We start from the raw sequence: 15,024 nt of genomic DNA, 5'->3' as shown, positions 1-15,024 counted from the left end.
CGTCATAGGCTGTGTTGTGAGGCGAAATTTAAACCCCGCGCGTTCCAATTCACCAAACAATTTTGCCCCTATCTATATAATGGAGAAAAAAGTGAAAGGAAAAGTGTTGGAGGCGTCGCAGCAACAGCCACAAAATTTTGCACAGTCACATGTCTGGTCCCTGAGAGCATCATAGGCTATGTTGTGAGGTGAAATTTTAACCCCGCGCTTTCCAATTCACCAAACAATTTTGCCCCTGTCTACATAATGGGGAAAAAGTGAAAAGAAAAGTGTTGGAGGCGTCGCAGCTACAGCCAGAAAATATTGCACAGTCACACGTCTGGACCCTGAGAGCGTCATAGGCTATGTTGTGAGGAGAAATTTTAACCCCGCGCTTTCCAATTCACCAAACAATTTTTGCCCCTATCTACATAATGGGGAAAAAGTGAAAGGAAAAGTGTTGGAGGCGTCGCAGCTACAGCCACAAAATTTTGCACAGTCACATGTCTGGACCCTGAGAGCGTCATAGGCTATGTTGTGAGGTGAAATTTTAACCCCGCGCTTTCCAATTCACCAAACAATTTTGCCCCTATCTACATAATGGGGAAAAGTGAAAGGAAAAGTGTTGGAGGCAAATTGACAGCTGCCAGATGTGAACAAGGGGGACTTAAAGAATGAGAGCGATGGCGCCAAAGAGTATATACCGTACATTTGCTAAGTTGGGGCCCCGACATGGGATACTCACCACACATGAGGATATGAACACACACACAAAATGCGCCACACACTACCACATGCTTGAACACATATACCACCCTCAGCACACATTTCACCACACATACACCAACCTCGCCACATAAAAGTCGAAACACAAAAGTCACCGCGCAAAACTCGCCACATGCAAAACTCGCCACATGTGCAAAACTCACCTCATGGAAAACTCGCCACATGCAAAACTTACACATGCGAAAAAATTGCCACATGCACAAAAGTTGCAACACATGCAAAAGTTGCCTCACACAAAACTTGCACAGACTCAAAAGGTACCACACATAAAACTCGCCATCCGCAAAACTCACCATGCGCAAAACTTGCTGCACACAACTTGCTACACTAAAATGTCACATGCAACTCAACAGACAAAAAGTTGCTACATGCATGTCGTCACACAAAACTCATCTCACAAAAGTCGCTACATGCATGTCGCCATACGCAACTCAACACACACAACTTGACACACGAAACTCGCCCTAAAACACACACAAGTCTGGTATTATCCTTCAAAAATAAAAATCTGATTAATAAGCAGACAAACTACAAGAGCAACAAATGTACCATAGAGGAAATACGGCAGCTGTCAGTCACTTGACCTGTCTATTATCTGTATGTGTGAGCTAATATATACTGCTAGGGGGGAGGGCTTCCTGTTGGCTGGGGATTTATCAGGCTGCCAATTTAGCTTACAAATCCTGAGGTAAAAATACTGACCAAATAACTTGTGAACGAGGTCTAATACAGCAGGAGATGACATACAGATATATACTATGTACAGGGGAGATGACACACAGGTATATACTATATACTATATACAGGAGGAGATGACACGCACATATATACTATATACAGGAGAGATGACACACAGATATATACTATATAGAGGAGGAGATGACATACAGGTACATACTATATACAGGAGATGACATACAGGTATATACTATATACAGGAGGAGATGACACACAGGTATATACTATATACAGGAGCAGATGACCTACAGGTATATACTATATACAGGAGATGACACACAGATATATACTATATACAGGGGAGATGACACACAGGTATATACAGGTGGAAATGACATACAGGTATATACAATATATAGGAGGAGTTGACATACAGGTATATACTATATACAGGGGAGATGACACACAGCAGGTATATACTATATACAGGGGAGATGACATTCAGGTATATATTATATACAGGAGATGGCATACAGGTGTATACTATATATAAGGGAGATGACAGACATGTACAGTTAGGGCCAGAAATATTTGGACAGTGACACAATTTTCGCGAGTTGGGCTCTGCATGCCACCACATTGGATTTGAAATGAAACCTCTACAACAGAATTCAAGTGCAGATTGTAACGTTTAATTTGAAGGGTTGAACAAAAATATCTGATAGAAAATGTAGGAATTGTACACATTTCTTTACAAACACTCCACATTTTAGGAGGTCAAAAGTAATTGGACAAATAATCATAACCCAAACAAAATATTTTTATTTTCAATATTTTGTTGCAAATCCTTTGGAGGCAATCACTGCCTTAAGTCTGGAACCCATGGACATCACCAAACGCTGGGTTTCCTCCTTCTTAATGCTTTGCCAGGCCTTTACAGCCGCAGCCTTCAGGTCTTGCTTGTTTGTGGGTCTTTCCGTCTTAAGTCTGGATTTGAGCAAGTGAAATGCATGCTCAATTGGGTTTAGATCTGGAGATTGACTTGGCCATTGCAGAATGTTCCACTTTTTGGCACTCATGAACTCCTGGGTAGCTTTGGATGTATGCTTGGGGTCATTGTCCATCTGTACTATGAAGCGCCGTCCAATCAACTTTGCAGCATTTGGCTGAATCTGGGCTGAAAGTATATCCCGGTACACTTCAGAATTCATCCGGCTACTCTTGTCTGCTCTTATGTCATCAATAAACACAAGTGACCCAGTGCCATTGAAAGCCATGCATGCCCATGCCATCACGTTGCCTCCACCATGTTTTACAGAGGATGTGGTGTGCCTTGGATCATGTGCCGTTCCCTTTCTTCTCCAAACTTTTTTCTTCCCATCATTCTGGTACAGGTTGATCTTTGTCTCATCTGTCCATAGAATACTTTTCCAGAACTGAGCTGGCTTCTTGAGGTGTTTTTCTGCAAATTTAACTCTGGCCTGTCTATTTTTGGTATTGATGAATGGTTTGCATCTAGATGTGAACCCTTTGTATTTACTGTCATGGAGTCTTCTCTTTACTGTTGACATAGAGACAGATACACTTACTTCACTGAGAGTGTTCTGGACTTCAGTTGATGTTGTGAACGGGTTCTTCTTCACCAAATTAAGTATGTGGCGATCATCCACCACTGTTGTCATCCGTGGACGCCCAGGCCTTTTTGAGTTCCCAAGCTCACCAGTCAATTCCTTTTTTCTCAGAATGTACCCAACTGTTGATTTTGCTACTCCAAGCATGTCTGCTATCTCTCTGATGGATTTTTTCATTTTTTTCAGCCTCAGGATGTTCTGCTTCACCTCAATTGAGAGTTCCTTTGACCGCATGTTGTCTGCTCACAGCAACAGCTTCCAAATGCAAAACCACACACCTGGAATCCACCCCTGACCTTTTAACTACTTCATTGATTACAGGTTAACGAGGGAGACGCCTTCAGAGTTAATTGCAGCCCTTAGAGTCCATTGTCCAATTACTTTTGGTCCCTTGAAAAAGAGGACGCTATGCATTACAGAGCTATGATTCCTAAACCCTTTCTCCGATTTGGATGTGGAAACTATCATATTGCAGCTGGGAGTGTGCACTTTCCGCCCATATTATATATATAATTGTATTTCTGAACATGTTTTTGTAAACAGCTAAAATAACAAAACTTATGTCACTGTCCAAATATTTCTGGCCCTAACTGTATATACTGAGGTGAAAATGAGAGGTGTGAGGTGAAAATGAAAAGGTGTGTGAGTGCAAAATGAGAGGAGTGAGGGGGAAAATAAGAGGTGTGAGGGGGAAAATGAGAGGTGTGAGGGAGAAAATGAGAGACGTGAGGGGGAAAATGAAAGATGTGATGGGGAAAATGAGAGGCGTGATGGGAAAATAAGAGAAGTGAGGCGCTACAACTAACCATAGATATTTACTATGCCCAGGCAACGCCGGGCTCTTCAGCTAGTCTAATATATAAAGCTGAATGTGTGTGTGTATGTATGTGTGTGTGTGTATGTCCGGGATTGGCATCTGCACCATCGCAGCTACAGCCACAAAATTTTGCACAGTCACACGTCTGGACCCCGAGAGCGTCATAGGCTGTGTTGTGAGGCGAAATTTTAACCCCGAGCATTCCAATTCACCAAACAATTTTGCCTCTATCTACATAATGGGGAAAAAGTGAAAGGAAAAGTGTTGGAGGCAAATTGACAGCTGCCAGATGTGAACAAGGGGGACTTAAAGAGTGAGAGCGATGGCGCCAAAGAGTATATACTGTACAGTTGCTAAGGTGGGGCCCCGACATGGGATATTCACCACACACGGGGATATGAACACACACACAAAATGCACCACACACTACCACGTGCTTGAACACATATACCACCCTCAGCACACATTTCACCACACATACACCAACCTCGCCACATAAAAGTCGAAACACAAAAGTCGCCACTCAAAACTCGCCACGCGCAAAACACGCAACGTGCAAAACTAGGCTCACGCGAATCTCGCCACACGTGCAAAACTCACCTCATGGAAAAATCGCCACACGCGGAAAAATTGCCACAAGTTGCAACACATGCAAAAGTTGCCTCACACAAAACTTGCACATAGTCAAAACCCACGCGCTCTGGGAAAACTCGCCATGCGCAAAACTTGCTGCACTCAACTTGCTACACTATCCAGTCACATGCAACTCGACACAAAAAGTTGCTACACACATGTCGCCACACAAAACTCATCTCACAAAAGTCGCTACATGCATGTTGCCACACGCAACTCAACACACACAACGTGACAACTTGACACATGAAACTTGCCCTAAAACACACACAAGTCTGGTATTATCCTTCAAAAATAAAAATCTGTTTAATAAGCAGACAAACTACAAGAGCAACAACTGTACCATATAGGAAATACGGCAGCTGTCAGTCACATGATCTGTCTATTATGTGTATGTGTGAGCTAATATATACTGCCAGGGGGGAGGGCTTCCTGTTGGCTGGGGATTTATCAGGCTGCCAATTTAGCCTACAAATACTGAGGTAAAAATAATGAGCAAATAACGTGCGAACGAGGTCTAATAAAGGAGGGGATGACACACAGATATATACTATATACAGGAGGAGATGACACACAGGTATATACTATATACAGGGGAGATGACACACATATATACTATACTATATACAGGGTAGATGACACAGGTATATACTATATACAGGAGGAGATGACATACAGGTATATACTATATACAGGAGGAGATGACACACATATATACTATATACAGGAGCAGATGACACACAGGTATATACTATATACAGGGGAGATGACACACAATGGTATATACTATATACAGGAGATGACACACAGGTATATACTATATACAGGAGCAGATGACACACAGGTATATACTATATACAGGAGGAGATGACACACATATATACTATATACAGGAGGAGATGACATACAGGTATATACTATATAAAAGAGGAGATGACACATAGGTATATAGAGGAGGAAATGACATACAGCAGGTATATACTATATACAGGGGAGATGACATACAGGTTTATACTATATACAGGAGATGACATACAGGTATATACTAAATATAGTAGGAGATGACATACAGGTATATAGTATATACAGAAGAGATGACATACAGGTATATACTATATACAGGAGGAGATGACACATAGGTATATACAATATACAAGAGGAGATGACATACAGCAGGTATATACTATTTACAGGGGAGATGACATACAGGTATATATTATATACAAGAGATGACATACAGGTGTATACTATATATAAGGGAGATGACAAACATGTATATACTGAGGGGAAATGAGAGGTGTGAGGTGAAAATGAGAGGTGTGAGGTGAAAATGAAAAGGTGTGAGTGCAAAATGAGAGGAGTGAGGGGAAATAGTGGAGTGATTGGAAAATGACAGATGTGAGGTCGAAATGACAAGTGTTAGGGGGGAATAAGAGGAGTGAGGGGGAAAATAAGAGGAGTGAGGGGGAAAATGAGAGGTGTAAGGGAGAAAATGAGAGATGTGAGGGGGAAAATGAGAGGCGTGATGGGAAAATAAGGGAAGTGAGGTGCTATAACAAACCACAGATATTTACTATGCCCAGGCAACGCCGGGCTCTTCAGCTAGTATCAAATATATTGCAAATCCCATACGTTACATTTCTTTTCAGGTAGTTTAATCCAAGGTTTTAAGCTATATGGAATTTCTAGAGTAACAGAAATGCAGAATAGCCGGACCATTCTTTCCTTGTAATAAAAAGGGGTTAGATTCATGGAAATCAATCCAAGGACTTACATTTATTAGTGAATGAGTCGGTATCAGTGTATCCAATTACTCTTCACTAATTCCAAAAGTAAATTACAACGTTCTGCACAAATGTACCCATCATTAAGCTTTACAGTATTTTCTGACATTACAAAATGCATGTGCTACACACAATTAAGTTTACTTGTTTCAATCACAGACAAGGAATTTATTTATTCATTGTCACTATTTTAAAGCATTTTGTCCAAAGGAAAAAAAAAAGATGAATATAAGAAGCTATGGCCATATCCAAATTCATCCTTCTAATATTGTAATTAAATAATGGCGATCATTGATTTATACAATATCAGAGCGCTAATGTGTAACAGAGACATTTCCTTTTGAAATAATAGTAGATATTCTTTCCTCTATCCTACAATCATTAGCAACAACCAGTTTTGACATGCTCAGCCATTTTGTCTCCCTCAGGGAAAATGATTCTGCAATTGGTATAATAAGTAAGGACGCGGAGCGCACATGTTTTGCTTCTGCTAGAATTGTTTAACTAAATTCAGGAGAAATATAGCTGAGCTTGTTATTTAGTTTTACATAGGACTAATTATGAGGGTGTTGCATAACTAACGCATGTGGATAGATAGATATATAGATAAGGTTAGACAAGTTACAGTAGATGGGTTATTTATTCTGCTGCTTATATAGCTCTAACATATTCCAAGACACTGTACAGACATTGTCTCCAATGGTGGCTACTAGGGTTGAGCGACCTTGACCTTTTTGGAGTCGAGCCGTGTTTCGCAAAACCCGACTATCTTAAAAGTCGAGTCGAGTGGAATCGGCCGATTATCGCGAAAAGTCGGGTATCGACCGAAACACGAAACCCAATGCAAGTCAATGGGGGAGCATAGTCGGCAGTGAGTGGAGGCCAGGAAAACACCTACACTGGCCATTTTAAAGGCAAAAACATCCATTCTTGTTACAGAAGCTTGTCAATCGTAATTTAGCTTATAATAATTGGAAGGCATTTGAAATTGGGGGTCATTTGGCTAAAGTTGTGGGGGGTAGGGCTGGTTCAAGTAATTAGTGGGCCCAGTAAATCTGGACCACGTCACGGCAGTGGAGCAGGGAGAGGTAAGTATTTCAACTTTGCAAGTGCTGTGATCCTGAGCAAGCAGGGGGGGCCCACTCGTTGGCATTGGCACTGGCACAGGGCCCCTCAAAGTACAGCGGTGTGTTTGCACGGCGGGGGCGCCTCCCACCGGCAGCAACACTTTTGCATACTATGAGAGGCCCTGTGCCAGTGACGTCGCGAACGAGTATTCCTCCCCCCACCTGATGAAGGAACCTGCACCTTCATCTGCACCTTCCTCTTTGTCCCCGTGTAAGGTGGTATGGTATGCGGGAAGGGGGACCTGACTTTCAGCAGGGTCACAATCTTGCAGTGTAGCGTGCACGGGGAATGTTGCATTATGGGTCAATGTACCAGCAGACTCATCTATCACTGGCTCGGCAATGGGCAGGATGAGGGGGGAACAGATATGGGCCCAAAGAATAAAGTGGGCTAAATGCAGTTCAAAATTGTTAACAGGACTAACCAGGGGGCATTGTTCTGTTCAGTGGAAGACAAGTGGAATGAGAGGCTGACACAGAGAGTAGGCCCAAATCTGTAAGTAGTCTAAATGCAGTTCAAAATTGGCAAGAGTAGTAAACAGGCGGCACAGCTTTGTTCAGTGGAGAACAGCAAGGAGTGGCAGACACCGATAGTAGGCCCCAACCCAACTAGTAGGCCAAATGCAGTCTAACATTAACAACTACTTAACGAGAGCCTGAAAATGGAATTTCAGGACAGGAAACCAGGAGAACAGCAAAGAACGGCAGACACTGTTAGTAGGCCCCAAACCAACTAGTACGCCAAATGCAGTTGTTCCATTTAAGCACTATTTAACAAGAGCCTGAAGATAGAAGCTTAGGAAAGGCAACCTGGAGAACACCTTGGAGCGGAAGACACCGTCTCTACAACCCATACCCAATTTGTAGGCCTAATGCAGTGTAGTTTTCACCAACTACTAAACGAGAGTAGGAAGATCGAAGCAATGTGGACAAAACATGGGGAACACCTTGGAGTGTAACACACCGTCTCTCTACACCCCATACCAAATTTGTAGGCCTAATGCAGTGTAGTTTTCACCAACTACTAAACGAGAGTAGGAAGATCGAAGCAATGTGGACGAAACATGGGGAACACCTTGGGGCGGCAGACACCGTTAGTAGGCCCTACCAAAGTTGTAGCCCCAATGCAGTTTTAAAATTCCTAGAGGCTGAAAACAAGACTATTGACGCTCTGCTTTTTTCAAAGGAAGACGGCTGTATTGAGTGGCGCAGACAGACACAGGTAGTAGGCCTTAAACCAAAAATGTGGCTCACTGCAGTTTAAAAAAGGTTACAGGGGTACACAGGCAGCATTGCTCTGGGCAGTGGAGGACAATTTCAATAGTGGACCGCAGACAGACTTTGTACGCCTACTATTAAAAAAAGGATGCTCTATGCAATTAAAAATAGGTTCCAGGGGTACACGGGCAGCAGTGGTCTGGTCAGTGGAGGCCTAGTGGAAGGAGGGACCGCAGACAGGCTTCGAAGGCCTAACATAATAAAATTGGACTGGCTGTAGGCACTTTATAATTGGTTCCAGGGGTACACGGGCAGTAGTAGACAGGTCAGTGGAGGCCTAGTGGAAGGAGGGACCGCAGACAGGCTTCGAAGGCCTAACATAATAAAATTGGACTGTAGGCACTTTTCAATAGGTTCCAGGGGTACACGGGCAGCAGTGGTCTGGTCAGTGTAGGAGTAGTAGAAAGAACGGGCCGCAGACAGGCTTCTAAGGCCTAACATAATAACATATGGCTGTAGGCACTTTATAATTTGTTCCAGGGGTACACGGGCAGCAGTGGTCTGGTCAGTGGAGGCCTAGTGGAAGGAGGGACCACAGACAGGCTTCGAACGGATTTCCCTAACGCAATGTGAACCTAGCCTTAGGGAAAAATAATAAAATTAAAAAAAATGTATTTATTTCCATTTTCCCATTAGGGTTAGGGCTAGGGTTAGGGCTAGGGTTAGGGTTTGGATTACATTTACGGTTGGGATTAGGGTTGGGATTAGAATTAGGGGTGTGTCAGGGTTAGGTGTGTGGTTAGGGTTGCAGTTGGGATTAGGGTTAGGGGTGCGTTTGGATTAGGGTTTCATTTATAATTGGGGGGTTTCCACTGTTTAGGCACATCAGGGGCTCTCCAAACGCGACATGGCGTCCGATCTCAATTCCAGCCAATTCTGCATTGAAAAAGTAAAACAGTGCTCTTTCACTTCCGAGCTCTCCCGTGCGCCCAAACAGGGGTTTACCCCAACATATGGGGTATCATCGTACTCGAGACAAATTGGACAACAACTTTTTGGGTCCAAGTTCTCTTGTTATCCTTGGGAAAATAAAAATTTGGGGGGCTAAAAATCATTTTTGTGGGAAAAAAAAAAGGATTTTTTATTTTCACGGCTCTGCGTTGTAAACTGTAGTGAAACACTTGGGGGTTCAAAGTTTTCACAACACATCTAGATAAGTTCCGTGGGAGGTCTAGTTTCCAATATGAGGTCACTTGTGGGGGGTTTGTACTGTTTGGGTACATCAGGGGCTCTGCAAATGCAGCGTGACGCCTGCAGACCAATCCATCTAAGTCTGCATTCCAAATGGCGCTCCTTCCCTTCCGAGCTCTGCCATGCGCCCAAACAGTGGTTCCCCCCCACATATGGGGTATCAGCATACTCAGGACAAATTGGACAACAACTTTTGGGGTCCAATTTATTCTGTTACCCTTGTAAAAATACAAAGCTGGGGGCTAAAAATCATTTTTGTGAAAAAAAAAAGAATTTTTATTTTCACGGCTCTGCATTATAAACTGTAGTGAAACACTTAGGGGTTCAAAGTTCTCACAACACATCTAGATAAGTTCCTTGGGAGGTCTAGTTTCTAATATGGGGTCACTTGTGGGGGGTTTGTACTGTTTGGGTACATCAGGGGCTCTGCAAATGCAACGTGACTCCTGCAGACCAATCCATCTAAGTCTGCATTCCAAATGGCGCTCCTTCCCTTCCGAGCTCTGCCATGCGCCCAAACAGTGGTTCCCCCCCACATATGGGGTATCAGCGTACTCAGGACAAATTGGACAACAACTTTTGGGGTCCAATTTATTCTGTTACCCTTGTAAAAATACAAAGCTGGGGGCTAAAAAATCATTTTTGTGAAAAAAAAAATTATTTTAACGGCTCTGCGTTATAAACTGTAGTGAAACACTTGGGGGTTCAAAGCTCTCAAAACACATCTAGATAAGTTCCTTAGGGGGTCTAGTTTCCAAAATGGTGTCACTTGTGGGGGGTTTTAATGTTTAGGCACATCAGGGGCTCTCCAAACCAACATGGCGTCCCATCTTAATTCCAGTCAATTTTGCATTGAAAAGTCAAATGGCGCTCCTTCTCTTCCGAGCTCTGCTATACGACCAAAAAATGGTTTACCCCCACATATGGGGTATCGTCGCACTCAGGACAAATTGCACAACATCTTTTGTGGTCTAATTTCTTCTCTTACCCTTGGGAAAATAAAAAATTGGGGGCAAAAAAATCATTTTTGTGAAAAAATATGATGTTTTATTTTTACGGCTCTGCATTATAAACTTCTGTGAAGCACTTGTTGGGTCAAAGTGCTCACCACACCTCTAGATAAGTTCCATAAGGGGTCTACTTTCCAAAATGGTGTCACTTGTGGGGATTTCAATGTTTAGGCACATCAGGGGCTCTCCAAACGCAACATGGCATCCCATCTCAATTCCAGTCAATTTTGCATTGAAAAGTAAAATGGCGCACCTTCCCTTCCGAGCTCTGCCATACGCCCAAACAATGGTTTACACCCATATATGGGGTATCAGCGTACTCAGGACAAATTGTTTAACAATTTTTGAGGTCCAATTTCTTCTCTTACTCTTGGGAAAATAAAAAATTGGGGGCGAAAAGATCATTTTTGTGGAAAAATATGATTTTTTATTTTTACGGCTCTGCATTATAAACTTCTGTGAAGCAATTGGTGGGTCAAAGTGGTCACCACACATCTAGATATGTTCCTTAGGGTGTCTACTTTCCAAAATGATGTCACTTGTGGGGGGTTTCAATGTTTAGGCACATGAGGGGCTCTCCAAACCCAACATGGCGTCCCATCTCAATTCCTGTCAATTTTGCATTGAAAAGTCAAATGGCGCTCCTTTCCTTCCGAGCTCTGCCATGCGCCCAAACAGTGGTTTACCCCCACATATGGGGTATCAGCGTACTCAGTACAGATTGTACAACAACGTTTGGCATCCATTTTATCCTGTTACCCTTGGTAAAATAAAACAAATTGGAGCTGAAATAAATTTTGTGTGAAAAAAAGTTAAATATTCATTTTTATTTAAACATTCCAAAAATTCCTGTGAAACCCCTGAAGGGTTAATAAACTTCTTGAATGTGGTTTTGAGCACCTTGAGGGGTGCAGTTTTTAGAATGGTGTCACACTTGGGTATTTTCTATCATATAGACCCCTCAAAATGACTTCAAATGAGATGTGGTCCCTAAAAAAAAATGGTGTTGTAAAAATGAGAAATTGCTGGTCAACTTTTAACCCTTATAACTCCCTAACAAAAAAACATTTTGGTTCCAAAATTGTGCTGATGTACAGTAGACATGTGGGAAATGTTACTTATTAAGTATTTTGCGTGACATATCTCTGTGATTTAAGGGCATACAAATTTAAAGTTGGAAAATTGCAAAATTTTCTAAATTTTCGCCAAATTTCCGTTTTTTTCACAAATAAACGCAAGTTATATCGAATAAATGTTACCACTAAAATGAAGTACAATATGTCACGAGAAAACAATGTCAGAATCGCCAAGATCCGTTGAAGCGTTCCAGAGTTATAACCTCATAAAGGGACAGTGGTCAGAATTGTAAAAATTGGCCCAGTCATTAACATGCAAACCACCTTTGGGGCTTAAGGGGTTAAATAGGTTCCAGGGGTACACGGGCAGCAGTGGTCTGGTCAGTGTAGGAGTAGTAGAAAGAACGGGCCGCAGACAGGCTTCTAAGGCCTAACATAATAACATATGGCTGTAGGCACTTTAAAATTGGTTTCAGGGGTACACGGGCAGCAGTGGTCTGGTCAGTGGAGGCCTAGTGGAAGGAGGGACCGCAGACAGGCTTCGAAGGCCTAACATAATAAAATTGGACTGTAGGCACTTTTAAATAGGTTCCAGGGGTACACGGGCAGCAGTGGTCTGGTCAGTGTAGGAGTAGTAGAAAGAACGGGCCGCAGACAGGCTTCTAAGGCCTAACATAATAACATATGGCTGTAGGCACTTTATAATTGGTTCCAGGGGTACACGGGCAGCAGTGATCTGGTCAGTGGAGGCCTAGTGGAAGGAGGGACCGCAGACAGGCTTCGAAGGCTTAACATAATAAAATTGGGCTGGCTGTAGGCACTTTATAATTGGTTCCAGGGGTACACGGGCAGCAGTGGTCTGGTCAGTGGAGGCCTAGTGGAAGGAGGGACCGCAGACAGGCTTAGAAGGCCTAACATAATAAAATTGGGCTGGCTGTAGGCACTTTATAATTGGTTCCAGGGGTACAGGGCAGCAGTAGACAGGTCAGTGGAGGCCTTGTGGAAGGAGGGACCGCAGACAGGCTTCGAAGGCCTAACATAATAAAATTGGACTGGCTGTAGGCAATTTAAAATTGGTTCCAGGGGTACACAGGCAGCAGTGGTATGGTCAGTGGAGGCCTAGTGGAAGGAGGGACTGCAGACAGGCTTCAAAGGCCTAATATAATAAAATTGGGCTTGCTGTAGGCAATTTAAAATTTGTTCCAGGGGTACACGGGCAGCAGTAGACAGGTCAGTGGAGGCCTAGTGGAAGGAGGGACCGCAGACAGGCTTCGAAGGCCTAACATAATAAAATTGGACTGGCTGTAGGCAATTTAAAATTTGTTCCAGGGGTACACGGGCAGCAGTGGTCTGGTCAGTGGAGGCCGATTGTAATGAGTGTCTGCCAGTTAGTAGTCCAAAACAATAAATAAATGTGAATGTCTCGCATTAAAACAAAATGAAAACACTAAAGGGTGCAATCATTAGGTACAGGGGAGGGATCCTCTGCGTAGTTTCAGACCTACTAATTTGGCGCAAAGTATTTACTTTGGTAAATAGAGGACACTGCCCCTGACTATGTTAAGTACCATCATACATGTCAACACAATCGTATTGTCAGTGGCAGGAATGGAAGGATGTCAGCGCATAGACTAAACATTGGTGGAAGTGTGAGAGATAACTGTGGAAGTGGTAGAGCAATGTTTGACCTGGGGGTGGGTGAACTCTCTTGTGGCCGGCGGTACAGGCCCAGGGCCCCTCATGTAACAACAGTGTGTCTGACGTTGGGTGCGCACCACCACCGCCAGAGACACTTTATTGTACTATGAGGGACCCAGTGGCAGTGCTGTCGACCAAAAGCGGGCACACCCACCTCTTCAGACAAACAGCACTCTCACGGGTGCTTGCGCCAAGTCGCGATACCACCGCCCCGTGTGGGGAGTTTGGCCATTTAGGGAGGGGTAAAAACATGTCATATGCTGGACAATCAGCTGCAGCAAATTAAGACATTAGAAAAGTAATTCACAGTAGTCCACAGGCAAGAGCTTTTCATAGGAAAGCTAGGTGTTGGCCGGGCAAGGTGGGGCAAAAGAATTTGAAATCCAGTTGTGGTTCATTTTAATGAATGTTAGATCATCAACATTTTGGGTAGCCAGACGAGTCCTTTTTTCGGTTAATATTGAACCTGCAGCACTGAATACTCTTTCTGATAGGACACTAGCTGCCGGGCAAGCAAGCTCCTGCAATGCATATTCTGCCAATTCTGGCCAGGTGTCTAATTTGGATGCCCAGTAATCAAATGGGAATGACGGTTGAGGGAGAACATCGATAAGGGATGAAAAATAGTTTGTAACCATACTGGACAAATGTTGTCTCCTGTCACTTTGAATTGATGCTGCAGTACCTGTCCTGTCTGCGGTCATAGCAAAATCACTCCACAACCTGGTCAGAAAACCCCTCTGGCCAACGCCACTTCTGATGTGTGCACCCCTAACACTCCTGGTCTGCTGCCCCCTGGAGCTCGTGTGAGAACGATCACGGGCGCTGTGTGCTGGGAATGCCTGAAGCAAACGGTCAACAAGAGTTGATTGTTTGGTTGCTAATATTAGTTCCAAGTTCTCATGTGGCATAATATTTTGCAATTTGCCTTTATAGCGAGGATCAAGGAGGCAGGCCAACCAGTAATCGTCATCGTTCATCATTTTAGTAATGCGTGTGTCCCTTTTGAGGATACGTAATGCATAATCCGCCATGTGGGCCAAAGTTCCAGTTGTCAAATCTGCGGTTGTGATTGGTTGAGGGGCAGTTTCAGGCAAATCTACGTCACTTGTGTCCCTCAAAAAACCAGAACCCGGCCTTGCCACGCAACCAATTTCCAGTGCCCCCGGGAAAGCTTCCTCATTAAAAATATACTCATCCCCATCATCCTCCTCGTCCTCCACCTCCTCTTCGCCTGCTACCTCGTCCTGTACATTGCCCTGACCAGACAATGGCTGACTGTCATCAAGGCTTTCCTCTTCCTCTGGTGCAGACGCCTGATCCTTTATGTGCGTCA

Source organism: Ranitomeya imitator, chromosome 3 (assembly GCF_032444005.1).
Source record: "Ranitomeya imitator isolate aRanImi1 chromosome 3, aRanImi1.pri, whole genome shotgun sequence".
NCBI lineage: Eukaryota > Metazoa > Chordata > Amphibia > Anura > Dendrobatidae > Ranitomeya > Ranitomeya imitator.
This window is presented reverse-complemented; position numbering follows the sequence as displayed.